Genomic DNA, 18081 nt, shown 5'->3' with positions numbered 1-18081 from the left:
AAAAAAAAAAAAAAAAAAAAAAAAAAAAGATCCAGAGCTTCTCAAGTTGATAAGTGAACTTAATGACCTCCAGATGTGGTGGGGTAAAAGGGGGAAATCGAGAAGCTGATTTATCTACAAAGGCAAGAGAGAAAAAAATAGGTTCTGCCCTTGTGCTTTATATATTTTAGTGTAGAAGAAGTTTGAGGCATTGAGAATGACCACCATTTGATAAAAATCCATATATAGTCCACTCCTTTAGACACTAGAATACTAGAAAAATTATAGAATTGAAGGTAATCTTAATTGCAAGTTGTAGAGGTTAGAGATGGTGGTTACAAATGAGTGTTGCTTTCAGAGGGATCCAGGAACCACACCGGGCAGCTCATAACTCCCTATAACTTCAGTTGCAGGGAACTCATGCCCACTTAAATCTATGGGCATTTATACCCAGAAATGCACATATAATTAAAAATTAAAATACATCTTCTAAAATTCTTATCTACTGTAAGCACAGTTCCTATAAAGGCCCATCCAGATTCTGTTAGCACACAGTATCTTACTGTGTCTAGAAGTTGCTTTGTTCAGCGACCCTGTGGTAGAAAAACACCTTCCTGTTTTTCTTTTGTTTCTTAAGACAAGGTCTCAGACTGCCTAAAACTCAGCCCTACAATCCCCAGTGCTGGGGTTAGAGCTGTAAGTGGCCCAGATTATTTGAAAATTCCTTTTTCAAAGTGATACATTGCCTTGCTGTGATATACAAGGCCCTCATGGAACTCCAGTTCTGTCCTCCAGTGTTATATGTTCATAGACCTATCCTGTGTCCTGTCTTGAACAGGAATTATGTGTCACAGAGAAGCAGACAATCCAGTGTCTCCAAGTGCACAATTTCTTGTTCACACATAAAAAGAGGAAATAACTCACAACAAAGCTAACATCCTAACAATCTAGCTCTAATGACACCAGTCTTCAAAGGTGGCACTCACCCATGAGCATTAAGGAGAGGTGCCACAAGCATGTCACAAGTCCAACTGCCAAGTGCACAGCAAGGCAGCATGTCCAGATTCACTGGGGAGGGAAGGGCAGTGAGCGGATACTGGCTGTAGCTCCTTGAAAGAGATGTTTATTGAGAACGATGGAGGATAGCTCACCTGCCCAAGGCTGCAGGTGTGCTTAGCCAGGCCAACTTAGCCACTGTCAGTATTGGGCACTCAATGGTAGCCAAGGAAAGAGCAAAGTAAGAGGCAGGAGATGTTTGCAGGAGACACAGTCATAGGAAGACTCTTTTGTTGTTATGAAGTATATGACCCATGTGTGCTGTAGTATACTGGAGACCCAAACATCTCCTGAGCTGCCTAGAGCCTGTTTTTTTATGGCTCTTTACAGGATTATCTTGTTTGTGGAGACATTTTGGTTCCTGTTCTGACTGGTGCTGACTGCCTGCTCCTAGTTTGTTGCTACACCCAGGTGCTGGATTTTGATGTCAGGATCGTGAGCAAGAGTGCACCCATCTTTGTTTTCTCTCCTGTGTTCACCTGACATCCTTGGGTTTCCAGCCTGTCGGGCTCACCCAGCTCTGCTCTGGGGAGATGTTCCTTTATGAATGTCCATTTTAAAGAGCCATGCCTTCAACTATGTAATTTAAAGTAACTTTCCAAATTTCACATTGTCAGCACTGAATTCAGCCAGTATTTTCTCATAACCCAGGATCTGGATTTGTGTAAACACAGCATGAACTCATTGTCAAATAACCAGGAGAAAAGAACCAGACTCTTTGCTCTGACAACCATGGCATGGAGTTTAGCGAGTTACTGTAAGGGAATACTCAGGTGTTCTAATCTGGTGAGATATTTCTTGAGAGAGCTGGTTGTTATCAGTATAGTGACATATGGTTGTCTTGTTTTGTTCATAAATTCAGCAGCAAGGCTAGCTTCTTACAGCATCCGTATTAGGTCACTAGGAACTCAGCAAGGCTCTCAAGCTCAATTCCAAGAAACTCAGCCTAATCCTGCTATCCATTCCTGCTGCCACGGCTCTGAAGTCAAGGAATTAGCTAATGTGTCATGAAAATGTTTTTCTTAGTTTGTTCTTTGTTAAGTACTTTTTAATCCCTTTTTCAGGCCAGAGGCCTTCTAAGGACATGTGTGTTAACTTCTTTAAGTACCATTTCCTAGGAAATCACAGTGACTTGTAACGGGAAGTGTCTCTAGTAAATGTAGAACACGGTATTTTTATCTACCATCCATATCTTTGGCCATTTTCATGCCTTTTCCCATTCAAAAAATATGTAATGAGTTACTCCATGTTTTAGGCACTGTATCAAATTTACAGGACAAGGCAGTCAACAAAACCTCCAAGATTCCTGTCTTAAGAGTACACATTCACATACACACACGAGAGAGAGAGAGAGAGAGAGAGAGAGAGAGAGAGAGAGAGAGAGAGAAACAGACAAACAGACAAACAGAGACAGACAGACACGGACATGGACACAGAGGAGGGGTGTGAATTGTCCAAGTAAACCCACATAGCCATGGTGTGAAGGAGCTGAGGTGAGTCTGATGACGGATAGAATCATGCAGTTTTTAAAAAGTTGATCTTGGATAGCATAAAGCTGAATTTAGTTTGAAGAATCAAAAAAAAATGGCATTAAGCTAAGACTGAAAGCATGAGTAGGTGTTTTAATTTTTGTTTGTTTCTACTGTTGTTCTTGGCTGTCTGTTTTCCTAGAAGAAAAGTGTGAAGTGTTTCAGACAGAAAGAACACACAGTAGTTTATTCAAAGATTCCAGAGCCATTTTAAACCTTAGAACAGTTGTCTGTCTTGTCCCTATGGAATTGTCCTTTGAGATTGTCCTTTGAGAAGCTTTGTTTGATCTATATAAATATAAGACATGTACAAATCAGATAGCAAATAACTTTTACAGGTTTTTAAAAATAAATCTATTCTTTGGCACTGAAATAAACACAGCTTCCTTCCCTACATGAATGAAAAGAGGGATACTCCTAGCAATAGCAATTTTAGCCACAGTTAGAAATCTGCCTCGTCTGGAGGGAAACTGCTGTACTCTTTTGTTTACTACTGTTAATTTTATTATTATTATTAATAGTAGTAGTAGTGTATCGTAAAGTACTTGCTAATAAAAAGAAATCACACAGTGGTTATTTAAACTTATTTTGCCAAAGAGCATGAAACACTTGGGCATGGACCCTAGACATTAGACTGTACATCATCTTTAAAGATGTCTTACAAGTTACAAGCAACCAAAACTGATGGAATGCGTTTCCTACCTGTATTGTCATTACCAATGTCATCTAAAAACACCATTTCCTTTTATAACCTAATGCTCAGCCTTCTAGAGAGGAGGGGAGGGCCTTATCTTTGAAAGGCATTTAAGTAAAAACCTGCATCTCTTCAGACCTGACTCCAAGGCAAAACAATGTGAGGTAAAATCATATTAGGCTGACCCACATTCTGGTGCGCTCCTCAGGGTTGGCTTCACCGACAATCTGTGGAGTTGGGGGCTCCCAGCTCTGAGAAGGGTTATGCACTTGCCTCAATGTTATGCCTCAAACTCTTGGCCTCCACACTGATGCCTGAATTAGAGGGCACACATTTCCATTTGGCTGGTCTGTTGTTTGGTGGCTTGGTGGCTTCATTTAAGTCCAAGGACCATCTGTTCATTTGCTTTGCTGAGCACCTAGTATTCAAACTTGTGCTTCTGGTCAGCAGAGTCATTCTTTCCACAGTGGCTTCATAGTTCTTAGAGGAAATGTTTTGTGCAGTCTCAGGACAGAAAATTCCTAGCTCCTTGACTTTGTGGGAAAAAAAAATATTTCTAGAATCCACTGAGCATTGTGTACTTTGTTTTCACGTTCCCAACAACTCATGTTGGACATAAAGGTCTAGTCTCTGAATCTTCTTCATACCTCACTGTCACACCTATTTGGGGTTGGACATATTGGTTTAAATCAGTAGTTCTCAACCTTCCTAATGCTGTGACCTTTTATTTCAGTTTCTCATGTTGTGATGACCCCCAACCATGAATTTTTTTTGCTACTTCAAAACTTTACTGTTATGAAGTTGTAACCCACAGGATGAGAATCACTGTTTTAAATGATGCTGGATAAACATCACATCCTCCTCCTCCTCTTCCTCCTCCTCCTCCTCTTCCTCCTCCTCCTCCTCTTCCTTCTCCTCCTCCTCTTCCTCATCCTCCTCCTCTTTCTCCTCCTCCTCCTCTTCCATAAATTTGGATTTCACAGTGGTCTGAGAGTGAACAACCATGATGCCATGAGAGAGATGGCAGTTCCCTTCATGGTCTGCACCAAGAGGAAGATCACATTTACACTTTTCATTCGGCCCCAAGCATCATGTAACTGGTGCTGTGTGAACAGGATAGTACTACTTGTTGAGATTTTATCATGTATTAAGCACTGAACTGATGGCCTTACATTATTTTATCTAACGCTCTTTACAACCCAAAATGAAGTAATTAATAACCCAACTTTACAGATGAAGAAATTGTGGTTTGAAAAGGTTACATGATGTAACAAGATAGCTAGCAGGGACAGAAACTCAAATTAATAACTGCCTTGCCCAAGTCCCGTGGGCCTTCTGTTCTGCAGTGGTGAGGTTTACAGAATACCCAGAGGTCATGAGAACAGCTGTCAGGTTCTGTCTTAGGAAACTAATGGTTCTGCAGATCCCATGTGACCAACAGTGGACAGCTTCCTAGAGTACAGCATAAACTCGTATTTAAATTGCTACTGCTTTATACATAAACAAATCCCCAGAACCAGTGTGGTGTGTATGTGAACTATGAAGCTGGACAGGATCTAGAATCAGCTTGGAAACAAATCTCTGGGTGGGTCCTTGAGACTTTTGTAGTAGGTTAATTAGAAGGGAGGATACTGCTGGCCCAATAAAGGAGGAAATTAAGGGAGCATGAGCCATCATTGCTCTCAGCTTCCTGACTGGGCCAGCCTCCAGCTCCACTGCCATACCTTCTCTACCATAATGAAATTATCCCCCTCAAACCACAAGCCAGACAAACTTTCCCAAAGGACCTACTTTCAATGCTCTTTGAGCTCATTGCTGTGTCCCAATGCTGCCTTATGTAGAGCAAGCATAGCTGAGCCTTCTTCAAGGCCTGAAGAAACTGACAGGAGCCCAGTTTCCTTTTTTTTCCCATTTGAAACTATGAATTTATTTTCAGTCTTCCTTGATAGCTGACAGTGCAATAGCTGAGGTATCATATCTGTGGTTATATTACAGGGTCTGCCTGTGATGGTTAGTGTTGACTGAACTTGGCATGATCTGGAAGCACCTAGGTGGCAAGCATCCATGTACATTGGGAAGGATGGTATTGAGTTGCTTGAGGTGGGAAAACCCACTCTGAAAAAGTGAGTGGCACCATTCCCTGGGCCTGTGTCCTGGACTGACTTAAGATGGAAAAGCTAGAAGACAATGTTTCTTATCTCCCTCTGATTCCTGACAGGAAAGTTGATATGACTACTTCAGGCTCCTGCTACCATAACCTCCTCACCCTGGTAGACTATAGCCTGTAACTGTGAAACAAAATAAGTTGTTTCCATTCTTAAGTTGCTTCTGTAAGAATATTTTACTTCCAACAGAACAAGTGACTAATACACCACCTTACAGCTGTGCAATCACCACATCCATGAGTATGGAAACAGCACCAATGAGACTTCAGAACGTCCAAGGATCCTTAAAAGAGTTTGGTGTGGTGCCATAGACCTATAATCCCAACCCATGGGAGGCTGAAGCAAGATGGCCATTTGTTTGAGGCTAACAGAGGATACATAGTAAGACTCTGTCTAGAAGGGGGACGGGGGGAACGCCCATGAGAGAAAATCTAGTAGTATCCTAAATGACCCACTGTCCCAGAATGCCACCGACACATTTGATCATAAGTACTGTCTTGGTTAGGGTTTTATTGCTGTGAACAAACACCTGACCAAAGCAACTCTTATTAAGGACAACATTTAATTGGGGCTGGGTTACAGGTTCAGAGGTTCAGTTTCATTATCATCAAGGCAGTATCATGGTAGTGTCCAGGCAGGCAAGGTACAGGAGTTTCTGAGAGTTCTTCATCTTCATCTGAAGGCCACTAGGAGAAGACTGGCTCCCACATGGTTAGGATGGTCTCATTGCCCACCCCCACAGTGACACACTTCTGCCAACAAAGCCACACTAATAGTGCCACTCCCTGGGCCAAGCATATTCAAACCACCACAGTTGCCTTAAATTCTTCAGAGCGCTGTACTTGCTGACAGTATCACTAAGTCAGAAACATTTAAATTAAGACATACTAATAGACTTTTGGCACAAAATTGGAAGGTAGCTTTATCCTATTTATTTCTGTATGCATCCTCAAATAAGCCAATTATTTTCCATTTATAAACTGTGTTAAGTTCTTGCTAAATCTGTGGTCATAAAGCTTCTATGCATTCATATAAATCTGAAGGCTGCTGGGTTTGCTCCCTGCACTCCATGGGTTTGGAAGACTTCTTTGTATACACATATATTATTACTTTAACGAGAGTCTATCAAGCAACTCTCTTGTTCTTCCTGACTATGGAAGATGAATACAATCTACCTTTTGTGCCAAAAACATTCTGGATAGCACAGCCTGTGCCTGTAATAATGCAGAAGAGAACCAACTGAGGAAGTAACAGTTATGAAGAGTGTCTCCCTGTGCAGATTTTATAGAGACAGCCATTCCTTTTCGTACATGTTCACAAAACTCTGATTGACATTCTGACCAGGCTATGTGCATCAAGAAGTAGCTGAAAGATACCTGATTACTATAAAATACCTGTAAAAATAAGACATTTTAACTGGCTCACTGAGCTTAAGTGATAGCCTCCGGTAGATCTCTTTTCATTAATGAACAAGTCAAGTAACAGAATGGACTCAGTTTTCAGCTTCCCTGGTGAAACGCCTCAAGAAAGGGCTGTCATCTTTGCTTCTCTCTAATCTGCACAGTCCCAAACTCAATCTTTTCTTTGTCTTCACAAGGCATATATTAAGGCTTTGCTGCTGATGACTTAAACTGGAGAAATCAGTAGCTAAGAGTCTAAATGAGATAGCACTAGTTAAATGGCAGGCACCGACCTAAAATAGGTTCAAACCCAGCTAGGTCCCAACCTGGGCAGTGAATCTATAGTGAGTAATCAAGTGGTAAGGAACATTATACCCTCAACAAGATGTGTGCTATGTGGATTCCAATGCAGCAGGCCATGAATGTCTAATTTGGAAGGCAAAAGTTGGCATCAGAATCCAGGCACAAGAAATTGGCACTGACTGGTAGGAATTCCAGATCAGCATGGTCACCAGGCAACAAGGTTGGAAACCTATCTCAATCAGCAAGATAGAAAGCCAGTTACTAGGAATCTGGAGTGCATGAGTCTAAGGGGAATAAGCTTCCTCTATCAAAACATTAGCGGTGACATAGTTTGCCCTACTTTTAACTCAGTGTGGCTAAGGAAGATGTAAAATTAGTCCTGCACATGCAAAAAAAAAAAAAAAAATAGTCAATCCTTAAAAACCTTCATATAGGGTTCCCGGATCTCCCCAAGACTAGTCTGTGAGGTAAGAGCGTGGACTACAGAGGCTAACAGCTTCTGGGATAGACAGAAGTCACAGAGCTTCTGAGGCAGACCCTGTTTCAGGCTCCAGACATATGGACACCTTCCCTGCCAGAGGAGAGGTGTCCACCCCACCCAGGAGGGCTTTGCTGGAGGACATGAGGAAGTCATCTTGTATCTCTCTGAGTCCAGTCTGAACAGGAGAGAGTGTGGACTGCAGAAGCTAGCGGCTTCTGGGACAGGCCCTGTTTCAGGCCTTCATCTTCTGCCAGGAGGCAAGTCCGAAAGCCAGATATCTGTGTACCTTCTCTGCAAGATGAGAGCTTGCCTGCAGAGAGTGCTCTAACCACTGAAACTCAGGAGAGAACTAGTCTCCCAGGTCTGCTGATAGAGGCTAACAGAATCACGAGAGGAACAAGCTCTAACCACAGACAACTATAACAACTAACTCCAGGGATTACCAGATGGGAAAAGGCAAACATAATAATTTTACTAACAGAAACCAACACCAATCACCATCAACAGAACCCAGCACTCCCACATCAGCCAGCCCTGGGCACCCTAACACACCTGAAAAGCTAGACCCAGATTTAAAAGCATATCTCAAGATGATGATAGAGGACATCAAGAAGAACTTTAATAACTCACTTAAAGAAATACGGGAGAACACTGCTAAAGAGTTACAAGTTCTTAAAGAAAAACAGAAAAACACATCCAAACAGGTGATGGAAATGAACAAAACCATACTAGACCTAAAAAGGAAAGTATACACAATAAAGAAAACCCAAAGTGAAGCAACGCTGGAGATAGAAACCATAGGAAAGAAATCTGGAACCATAGATGCAAACATCAGAAACAGAATATAAGAGATGGAAGAGAGAATCTCAAGTGCAGAAGATTCCATAGAAAACATTGGCACAACAATCAAAGAAAATGCAAAATGCAGAAAGATACTAACTCAAAACATCCAAGAGTCCAGGACACAATGAGAAGAACAAACCTACGGATAATAGGAGTAGATGAGAATGAAGATTTTGAACTTAAAGGGCCAGCAAATATCTTCAACAAAATAATAGAAGAAAACTTCCCAAACCTAAAGAAAGAGATGCCCATGAACATACAAAAAGCCTATAGAACTCCAAATAGACTGGACCAGAAAAGAAATTCCTCCTGACACATAATAATCAGAACAACAAATGCACTAAATAAAGATATAATATTAAAAGGAGTAAGGGGAAAAGGTCAAGTAACATATAAAGGCAGGCATATCAGAATTACACCAGATTTTTCACCAGAGACTATGAAAGCCAGAAGATCCTTGACAGATGTTACATAGACACTAAGAGAACACAAATGCCAGCCCAGGCTACTATACCCAGCCAAACTTTCAATTACCATAGATGGAGAAACCAAAGTATTCCATGACAGAAACAAATTCACACATTATCTTTCTACGAATCCAGACCTTCAAAAGATAATAACAGTAAAAGAAATACAAGGACAGAAACCACGTCCTAAAAAAAACAAGAAAGTAACCCTTCAACTAACCTAAAAGAAGACAGCCACAAGAACAGAATGCCAACATTAACAACAAAAATAATAGGAAGCAACAATTACTTTTCCTTAACATTTCTTAATATCAATGGACTCAACTCCCCAATAAAAAGACATAGACTAACAGACTGGCTACACAAACAGGACCCAACATTTTGCTGCTTACAGGAAACCCATCATAGGGAAAAAGACAGACACTACCTCAGAATGAAAGGCTGGAAAACAATTTTCCAAGCAAATGGTCTGAAGAAATAAGCTGGAATAGCCATTCTAATATCCAATAAAATCGACTTTCAACCCAAAGTTATCAAAAAAGACAAGTAGGAGCACTTCATACACATCAAAGTTAAAATCTTCCAAGAGGAACACTCAATTCTGAATATCTATGCTCCAAATGCAAGGGCAGCCACATTCATTGAAGAAACTTTAGTAAAGCTCAAAGCACACATTGTACCTCACACAATAATAGTGGGAGACTTCAACACACCACTTTCATCCAAATCATGAAAACAGAAACTAAACAGGGACACAGTGAAAATAACAGAAGTTATGAAACAAATGGATTTAATAGATATCTACAGAACATTTTATCCTAAAACAAAAGGATATACCTTCTTCTCAGCACCTCATGGTACCTTCTCCAAAATTGACCATGAAATTGGTTACGAAACAGGCCTCAACAGATACAAAAATATTGAAATTGTCCCATGCATCCTATCAGATCACCATAGACTAAGGCTGATCTTCAATAACAACATAAATAATAGAAAGCCAACATTCATGTGGAAGCTGAACAACACTCTTCTCAATGATACCTTTCTGAAGGAAGGAATAAAAAAAGAAACTAAAGACTTTTTAGAGTTTAATGAAAATGAAGCCAAAACATACCCAAACTTATGGGACACAAGGAATGCATTTCTAAGAGGGAAACTCATAGCTCTGAGTGCGTCCAAAAAGAAACTAGAGGGAGCACACACTAGCACCTTGACATCACACCTAAAAGCTCTAGAACAAAAGGAAGCAAATTCATCGAAGAGGAGTAGATGGCAGGAAATAATCAAACTCAGGGGCAAAATCAACCAAGTAAAAACAAGAACTATTCAAAGAATCAAACAAATGAGGAGCTGGTTCTTTGGGAAAATCAACAAGATAGATAAACACTTAGCCAGACTCACTAGAGGGCACAGGGACAGCATCCTAATTAACAATATCAGAAATAAAAAGGGAGACATAACAACAGATCCTGAAGAAATCCAAAACACCATCAGATCCTTCTAAAAGGCTATACTCAACAAAACTGGAAAACCTGGAAGAAATGGATAAATTTCTAGACAGATAACAGGTCAAAGTTAAATCAGGATCAGGTTAATGGTCTAAAAAGTCCTATATCCCCTAAAGAAATAGAAGCAGTCATTAATAGTCTCCCAACCAAAAAAAGCCCACGACCAGATGGGTTTAGTGCAGAGTTCTATCAGACCTTCAAAGAAGATCTAATTCCAGTTCTTCAAAAACTATTATACAAAATAGAAGCAGAAAGTACTCTACCCAATTCATTCTATGAAGCCACAATTTCTCTGATACCTAAACCACAGAAAGACCCAACAAAGATAGAGAATTTCAGACCAATTTCCCTTGTGAATATAGATGCAAAAATACTCAATAAAATTCTCGCTAACAGAATCCAAGAACACATCAAAACAATGATCCAACCTGACCAAGTAGGTTTCATTCCAGGATGCAGGGATGGTTTAAAATACAGAAATGCATCAATGTAACCCATTATATAAACAAACTCAAAGACAAAAACCACATAATCATCTGGTTAGATGTGGAGAAAGCATTTGACAAGATCCAACACCAATTCATGATAAAAGTCTTGGAAAGATCAGCAATTCAAGGCCCATACCTAAACATTATAAAAGCAATCTATCTCAAACAACTAGCCAACATAAATGTAAATGGTGAGAAGTTGGAAGCAATCCCACTAAAATCAGGGACTAGACAAGGCTGCCCACTTTCTCCCTACCTATTCAACATTGTACTTGAAGTCCTAGCCAGAGCAATTCGACAACAAAAGGAGATCAAGGGGATACAAATTGGAAAAGAAGAAGTCAAAATATCACTTTTTGCAGATGATATGATAGTATATATATAAGTGACCCTAAAAATTCCACCAGAGAACTCCTAAACCTGATAAACAGCTTCAATGAAGTAGTTGGATATAAAATTAACTCAAACAAGTCAATGGCCTTTCTGTACACAAAGGATAAACAGGCTGAGAAAGAAATTAGGGAAACAACACCCTTGTCAATAGTCACAAATAATATAAAATACCTTAGCGTGACTCTAAGGAAGTAAAAGATCTGTATGATAAGAACTTCAAGTCTCTGAAGAAAGAAATTAATGAAGATCTCAGAAGATGGAAAGATCTCCCATGCTCATGGATTGGCAGGATCAATATAGTAAAAATTGCTATCTTGCCAAAAGCAATCTACAGATTCAATGTAATCCCCATCAAAATCCAACTCAATTCTTCAAGGAATTAGAAAGAGCAATCTGCAAATTTATCTGGAATAACAAAAAACCTAGGATAGCAAAAACTCTTCTCTAGGATAAAAGAACCTCTGGTGGAATAGGCATGCCTGACCTAAAGCTGTACTACAGAGCAATTGTGATAAAAACTGCATGGTACTGGTATAGTGGCAGACAAGTAGGCCAATGGAACAGAATTGAAGTTCCAAAAATGAACCCATACACCTATGGTCACTTGATCTTCGACAAGGGAGCTAAAACCATCCAGTGGAAAAAAGACAGCATTTTCAACAAATGGTGCTGGCAAAACTGGCAGTTATCATGTAGAAGAATGCGAATTGATCCATTCCTATATCCTTGTACTAATGTCAAATCTAAGTTGATTAAGGAACTCCACATAAAACCAGAGACAGTGAAACTCATAGAGGAGAAAGTGGGGAAAATCCTCGAAGATATGAGCACAGGGGAAACATTCCTGAATAGAACAGCAATGGCTTGTGCTGTAAGATCCAGAATTGACAAATGGGACCTCATAAAATTGCAAAGCTTCTATAAGGCAAAAGACACTGTCAATAAGACAAAAAGGCCACCAACAGATTGGGAAAGGATCTTTACCTATCCTAAATCAGATAAGGGACTAATATCCAATATATATAACAAACTCAAGAAGGTGGACTCCGGAAAACGAAATAGCCCCATTCAAAAATGGGGCTCAGAGCTAAACAAAGAATTCTCCCCTGAGGAATACCGAATGGCTGAGAAGCACCTGAAAAAATGTTCAGCATCCTTAATCATCAGGGAAATGCAAATCAAAACAAACCTGAGATTCCACCTCACACCAGTCAGAATGGCTAAGATCAAAAATTCAGATGACAGCAGATGCTGGCGAGGATGTGGAGAAAGAGGAACACTCCTCCATTGTTGGTGGGATTGCAAGCTTGTACAACCACTCTGGAAATCAGTCTGGCAGTTCCTCAGAAAATTGGACATAGTAATACCGGAGGATCTCACAATACCTCTCCTGGGCATATATCCAGAAGATGTTCCAACAGGTAAGAAGGACACATGCTCCACTATGTTCATAGCAGCCTTATTTATAATAGCCAGAAGCTGGAAAGAACCCAGATGCCCCTCAACAGAGGAATGGATACAGAAAATGTGGTACATTTACACAATGGAGTACTACTCAGCTATTAAAAAGAATGAATTTATGAAATTCCTAGGCAAATGGATGGACCTGGAGAGCACCATCTTGAGTGAGGTAACCCAATCACAAAGGAAATCACACAATATGTACTCACTGATAAGTGGATATTAGCCCAGAAACTTAGGATACCCAAGATATAAGATACAATTTGCTAAACGCATGAAACTCAAGAAGAACAAAGACTAAAGTGTGGACACTTTGCCCCTTCTTGGAATTGGGAACAAAACACCCATGGAAGGAGTTACAGAGACAAAGTTTGGAGCTGTGACAAAAGGATAGACCATGTAGAGACTGCCATATCCCGGGATCCATCCCATAATCAGCTTCCAAATGCTGACACCATTGCATACACTAGCAAGATTTTGCTGAAAGGACCCAGATAGAGCTGTCTCTTGTGAGACTATGCCGTAGCCTAGCCAACACAGAAGTGGATGCTCACAGTCAGCTATTGGATGGATCACAGGACCCCCAATGGAGGAGCTAGAGAAAGTACCCAAGGAGCTAAAGGGGTCTGCAACCCTATAGGTGGAACAACAATATGAACTAACCAATTCCCCCACTTCCCCGGAGCTCGTGTCTCTAGCTGCATATGTATCAGAAGATGGCCTAGTTGGCCATCATTGGAAAGAGAGGCCCATTGGTCTTGCAAACTTTATATGCCTCAGTACAGGGGAATGCCAGTGTCGAGAACGGGATTTGGTATGGAGGGGAGTGGGTGGGAGGGTATAAGGGACTTTGGGATAGCATTTGAAATGTAAATGAAGAAAATACCTAATAAAAATAATAATAATTTTTAAAAAAGAATTAAAAAAACCTTCATATACATACTATTCACATTCACCCTCTGCATGCACACCACACACCACATATACCACACACACATCCAAACACGTGCACTCAGACACACACCACTGAAAAATGTAACATTCAGCTTACTGTCTTTCCCTGGTTAGCTAATTATATGAATCAAGCTTTTAATAGGTATACATGAGAACTTTCAAAAGAATAAAGAAATGTAACCCTCTATTTCCATGAATCTCTACTCATTATAGAAACAGACTCCCATCTAGAAGGCTGTTTGCTTTCTCTGCTGAGATGTGCATGGCACCTCGTGCTGCATGGTTTTGATATGGGACTTACGTCATCTGTCCTCCTGGTTGTCAAATAAGATAGATCTGTAGAGACTTAACCCAGTGATATAAGAAATATCCAAATCCTGGGGAGCAGAATTGGACACTTTAAGATCTTCTAGTGTTACTTTCAACTCATACTTCCTAATCACCTGAAACCCACTCACAGGTTTCAAATAGACACCGTGAAGAGCAAAGGGCATGAGCAGAATTAAAGGGAAAGATGTTCACTGTGAAGCCACAACTGTCGCTCTAGCTGTACCCTCTGATGCAAGTTCAATCTTTACTGTGTGTACTTGTATACCTTCCAAACTGATAGGACATTTGCTAGATTCACTATTTTTTCCAGCATCTTTCCCCCTCAACAGATGTGATGCCCACAGCTTATAGTTTGGGAACAGTGTGGTTAAAATAATCCTATTCTTTAAAAATCTACCCAAGTCTTGCATTTTACAACACATCTTGAACATCAGACCTACAAGTATAACAAAACATTTCTTTTTTTTTTTTTTTTTTTTTGGTTTTTCGAGACAGGGTTTCTCTGTGTAGCCCTGGCTGTCCTGGAACTCACTCTGTAGACCAGGCTGGCCTTGAACTCAGAAATCCACCTGTCTCTGCCTCCCAAGTGCTGGGATTAAAGGCATGCGCCACCACCGCTCGGCAAAACATTTCTTTTTATAGCTGGGTATTTTACATCTATAATCCAAAAGGAAAAAAAAAACCAATTAGGTGTGCTTGGTTAAGGATGAATTTTCCCCTGGCAGCTAAAAATAAAATACAATATACAAATTATTAACATTAATTTAACACCATTATCATTTCAGTGGCCACTTTGTCATTGGTGACAACCACTGAGAGGAGAGGTGAGTGCCCACAAGGACTGGTAGCAGACCCTGTTGCTGGAGATCAACATCTCTTCCCCACTTTGGGGCACTACACTTTTTCCACTAAGCTGCACAAGTATATAAGTTAATTGCTGCTCACAAAAATCACCACCTTTAATTGGAGAACCACTGCCCCAAAACAAACAAACAACCAAAACAACAACACCCTAGGATAACCTGCAAAGAGCAAAGTTTTCTTTTGGCTCACAGTTTTGGAGTTTCCAGTCCATAGTTAGATGGGCCCATTGCTTTGGGCCTCTGGTGGCTGTGACAGAGGAGAAGGGTATGGAACATGGGTAAAATGAACCGTTTACTTCATTGCCCGAAAGCAACCAAGAGATGACAGGACCCTGCCATCCCCTCTAAGAACACACCTCTCTCACTAGCCTCAGCCCAAGGTTCCATCACCTCCCATTTGCACCAAAGAAGATAAGGCCTTTAACACATGGATATCTGGGGGAGCATCAGAACCCAAACCACAGAGGCCCACAGAACTGTTAGTTATAATACATGTTAGCATTCTGCATCTCCTTCTTTCATACTGTACTAATGGTACCAAGACTGATTCCTGAACCCAAATCATGAACAATACTTAAAACACTAGTTCAAGACCCATCCTCAAACCAGCAGAACCAGGACACTAGGGGGTCTGATCCAGCCACCAGTTTGTCAAGTGATTCTGATGAATTATTCATCTTGGAAGCACCATCTGCACTCTGTGAATGAATTCCTAGTCTGTGTCCATCCCCAGATCCCCGAGGAGCAGGGAGGGAGCAGGAAGCTGTCACAGCCAAAGTATGTTCTAAAAACAGAAAGTTTCATTCCTTTGATATAACTAGTTCCCATTTCCTCTGCTTTGTTTCATAGTTAATCAAAATTGTCCTAGTCATCCAAAGTATTTGGTGTCTGCTGTTGCATAACAAATTCTGAAAACTTAGAAGTTTTTTTTTCTGAGTGTTAGGAGTCTGGGAAACTTGGCTGAGTAGTTCAGGCTCTGGCTCTCATCAAAATGTCAATGGAGGCACATCATCGCTTCTGGCATATTCAATTGGCCAAAGAGAATAACCCTTGTTCGGTTAGGGAAGGACCCATATGAGTGTGGGTGAAGCCAAGGAGTGGGGAATCAATGGGGACCATTTGGGGCTTGTTGTTGTGCTGAAATAGGAAACCTTATGATCTTTTCAACTGTTTTCCCCTCTGCCATATACAACCCATTGTAAGACTTCCCTACTGCGAGAATGCAGTGTTTCCCAAGCTTGTCTTCTTATAGTCCAAGTGAGGCAGCCCTGACCACCCTCTGTCCCACTCTTTTCTTCATGCCTGAGCTTCTTCAGATACTCCTTCCCACAGCTGAGTAACAAAGCTACAAATCAGACCCACTCAAAACACTCTCAACAGGTCTCTCTGTTAAGAGCAAAATGGAAATCCTTCCCATGGCATCAAAGTCCCCTGTCCCCCGAGTACCATTCATTATCCCGGATCACTTCTCACCCTAACTCTGCATCCTCCAACACAGCTACTGAGGGCACACCTCCCCAGGAATCTTCAGGCTCTGTTCCTCTTAGGACTCCTTTCAGATCTCCTATTCTTCTTTCTGTTCCAATGCCCAAACCAAATGCTGTTTCTTTCTAAGCACTTCAGTCAGAATATTTTGTTCCTTTTCCGATATTGAAGTAGTTGCAATTGTAGTTAGCTGTTTCTGGTATAATTTTTCACAATCAGAGTCTTGTCTCACCAGGTGATGTGTTTTAATCCTTATAATGTAAAACAATGTAATACCAGAGTTCATCGAAGCATATAATTCCAGCAAGCCTTTTCACATCAAGGAAATGATTCACCCTATTTTCAACAGTATAAAAGAAAGAACTAGGAAGAACTGCAACAGTCTCTTTTAGACACTCCTCCTACCAAGCCTCCAGTTGGAAACACTGCCTCTTGTACCATTGTTCTTCATAATGTTTTCCGTTTGAAAGGCTTTCCTCAGGACAGGTGATGACCTTTTGATGCAATACAGAGTACAAGGTGTGCAGGTGTGCATAGATGTGCAAGTCCTAGCTAGGGAAAAATGTCAACTTGGCTGAGTGGAAGCCTCACAGGTTATCATGAGAAGAGTACCCTGGGAGGTCTATCTGGGGGTTAGCCTCAGGTGAACAACTGTAGGCTATTTGGATGCATTGATGGGGGACATGATCAAAGCAAGTGTGGCAGACCAAATGAAAGAGAGTTTCTAGAGGACAGGGAAGACACGGCATATAGTTTAATTGTGATATAAGAACAAAGGGCTCACGTGACGCTCAGGTGAAGACTTTGTACCTGTGGATCTGAACAGATGTTCAGTAGTCAGCAAGAGAGACATCTGCGAGCTTTATCTTTTCACAACTTGGTGCTAGCATTAGTGCTGTGTTAGAAGCAGGACCACGGGGCCTCTCAGGAAATTACATTGACCTTTTAGGATAAATGAATAGGCTCAAAATTAGATTCTTACACCAACTGACTAAAGGAAAAAGCTATTAAACTGTCAGGCCAGAGCTCAGAGTGGTATTTTATGAATTAGCATGATTCATCTTTCCAGTGAAAGGATCTGACCGAGAGTCATTTCCGCTGCTTCTCAGGATCTTCTCAGGATCAGATACTGGGCGGAGAAGTAGAGCCAGAGTGATTCACGGTGGAGATCAGACTGGACATCTAAACACTAAGTGCATACTCCTGTCATCCGATTCACCCAGACAGCATGCAGTTTTCCTAAATCCACTTGGTCTTTCTGGTAAATATTTAAAATGTCACTTTATAGGTGAGTTTAGTGATTTAGATATACAGAATATAGTCACATATGAAAGAGAATGTAACCCTTTGCAGCTGGCATCCCTTGTGGTGGCCTGACACAGGAACATGGTTTGTGGAATTAAAGAAGTGTCATTCTTAGGTGGGAATATTACATTCAAGTACTGACTGAGAAACAGTCAGTGAAATATAATATAATCATAGAGAGCTTTTGTAAACATTAGTACTTGGACACTCTTAAAAGGGGCAAGGATTTTCCTAGGCCACAGACGTATACATTCATTCGTTTATACTATTGCCTGTTTTCTGTTTCCAAAGACAACCAGGAGTGTTGGAATGAGTATCCTAGAGAGTGGCTGATAAGATAACTGAGCTGCTCTAAAAGAGGACACCTCACACAGACC

At 40.8% G+C, this 18081-nt stretch overlaps 1 long non-coding RNA gene across 1 annotated transcript in view; it reads left to right on the top strand.

The window, feature by feature from the left end:
* The window catches only part of 4930401C15Rik (RIKEN cDNA 4930401C15 gene), a 58124-nt gene that overhangs the window by 31077 nt on the left and 8966 nt on the right, over positions 1 to 18081 (top strand). The window contains exon 3 of the long non-coding RNA NR_045349.1: positions 17509 to 17660. This is a non-coding gene — a long non-coding RNA (RIKEN cDNA 4930401C15 gene). The remainder of the gene's footprint in view (positions 1 to 17508; positions 17661 to 18081) is intronic.

This window comes from Mus musculus, chromosome 10 (genome assembly GCF_000001635.26).
Source record: "Mus musculus strain C57BL/6J chromosome 10, GRCm38.p6 C57BL/6J".
Taxonomy (NCBI): domain Eukaryota; kingdom Metazoa; phylum Chordata; class Mammalia; order Rodentia; family Muridae; genus Mus; species Mus musculus.
The sequence above is the reverse complement of the archived record's forward strand: the minus strand, read 5'-3'. Positions and strand labels throughout refer to the sequence as shown.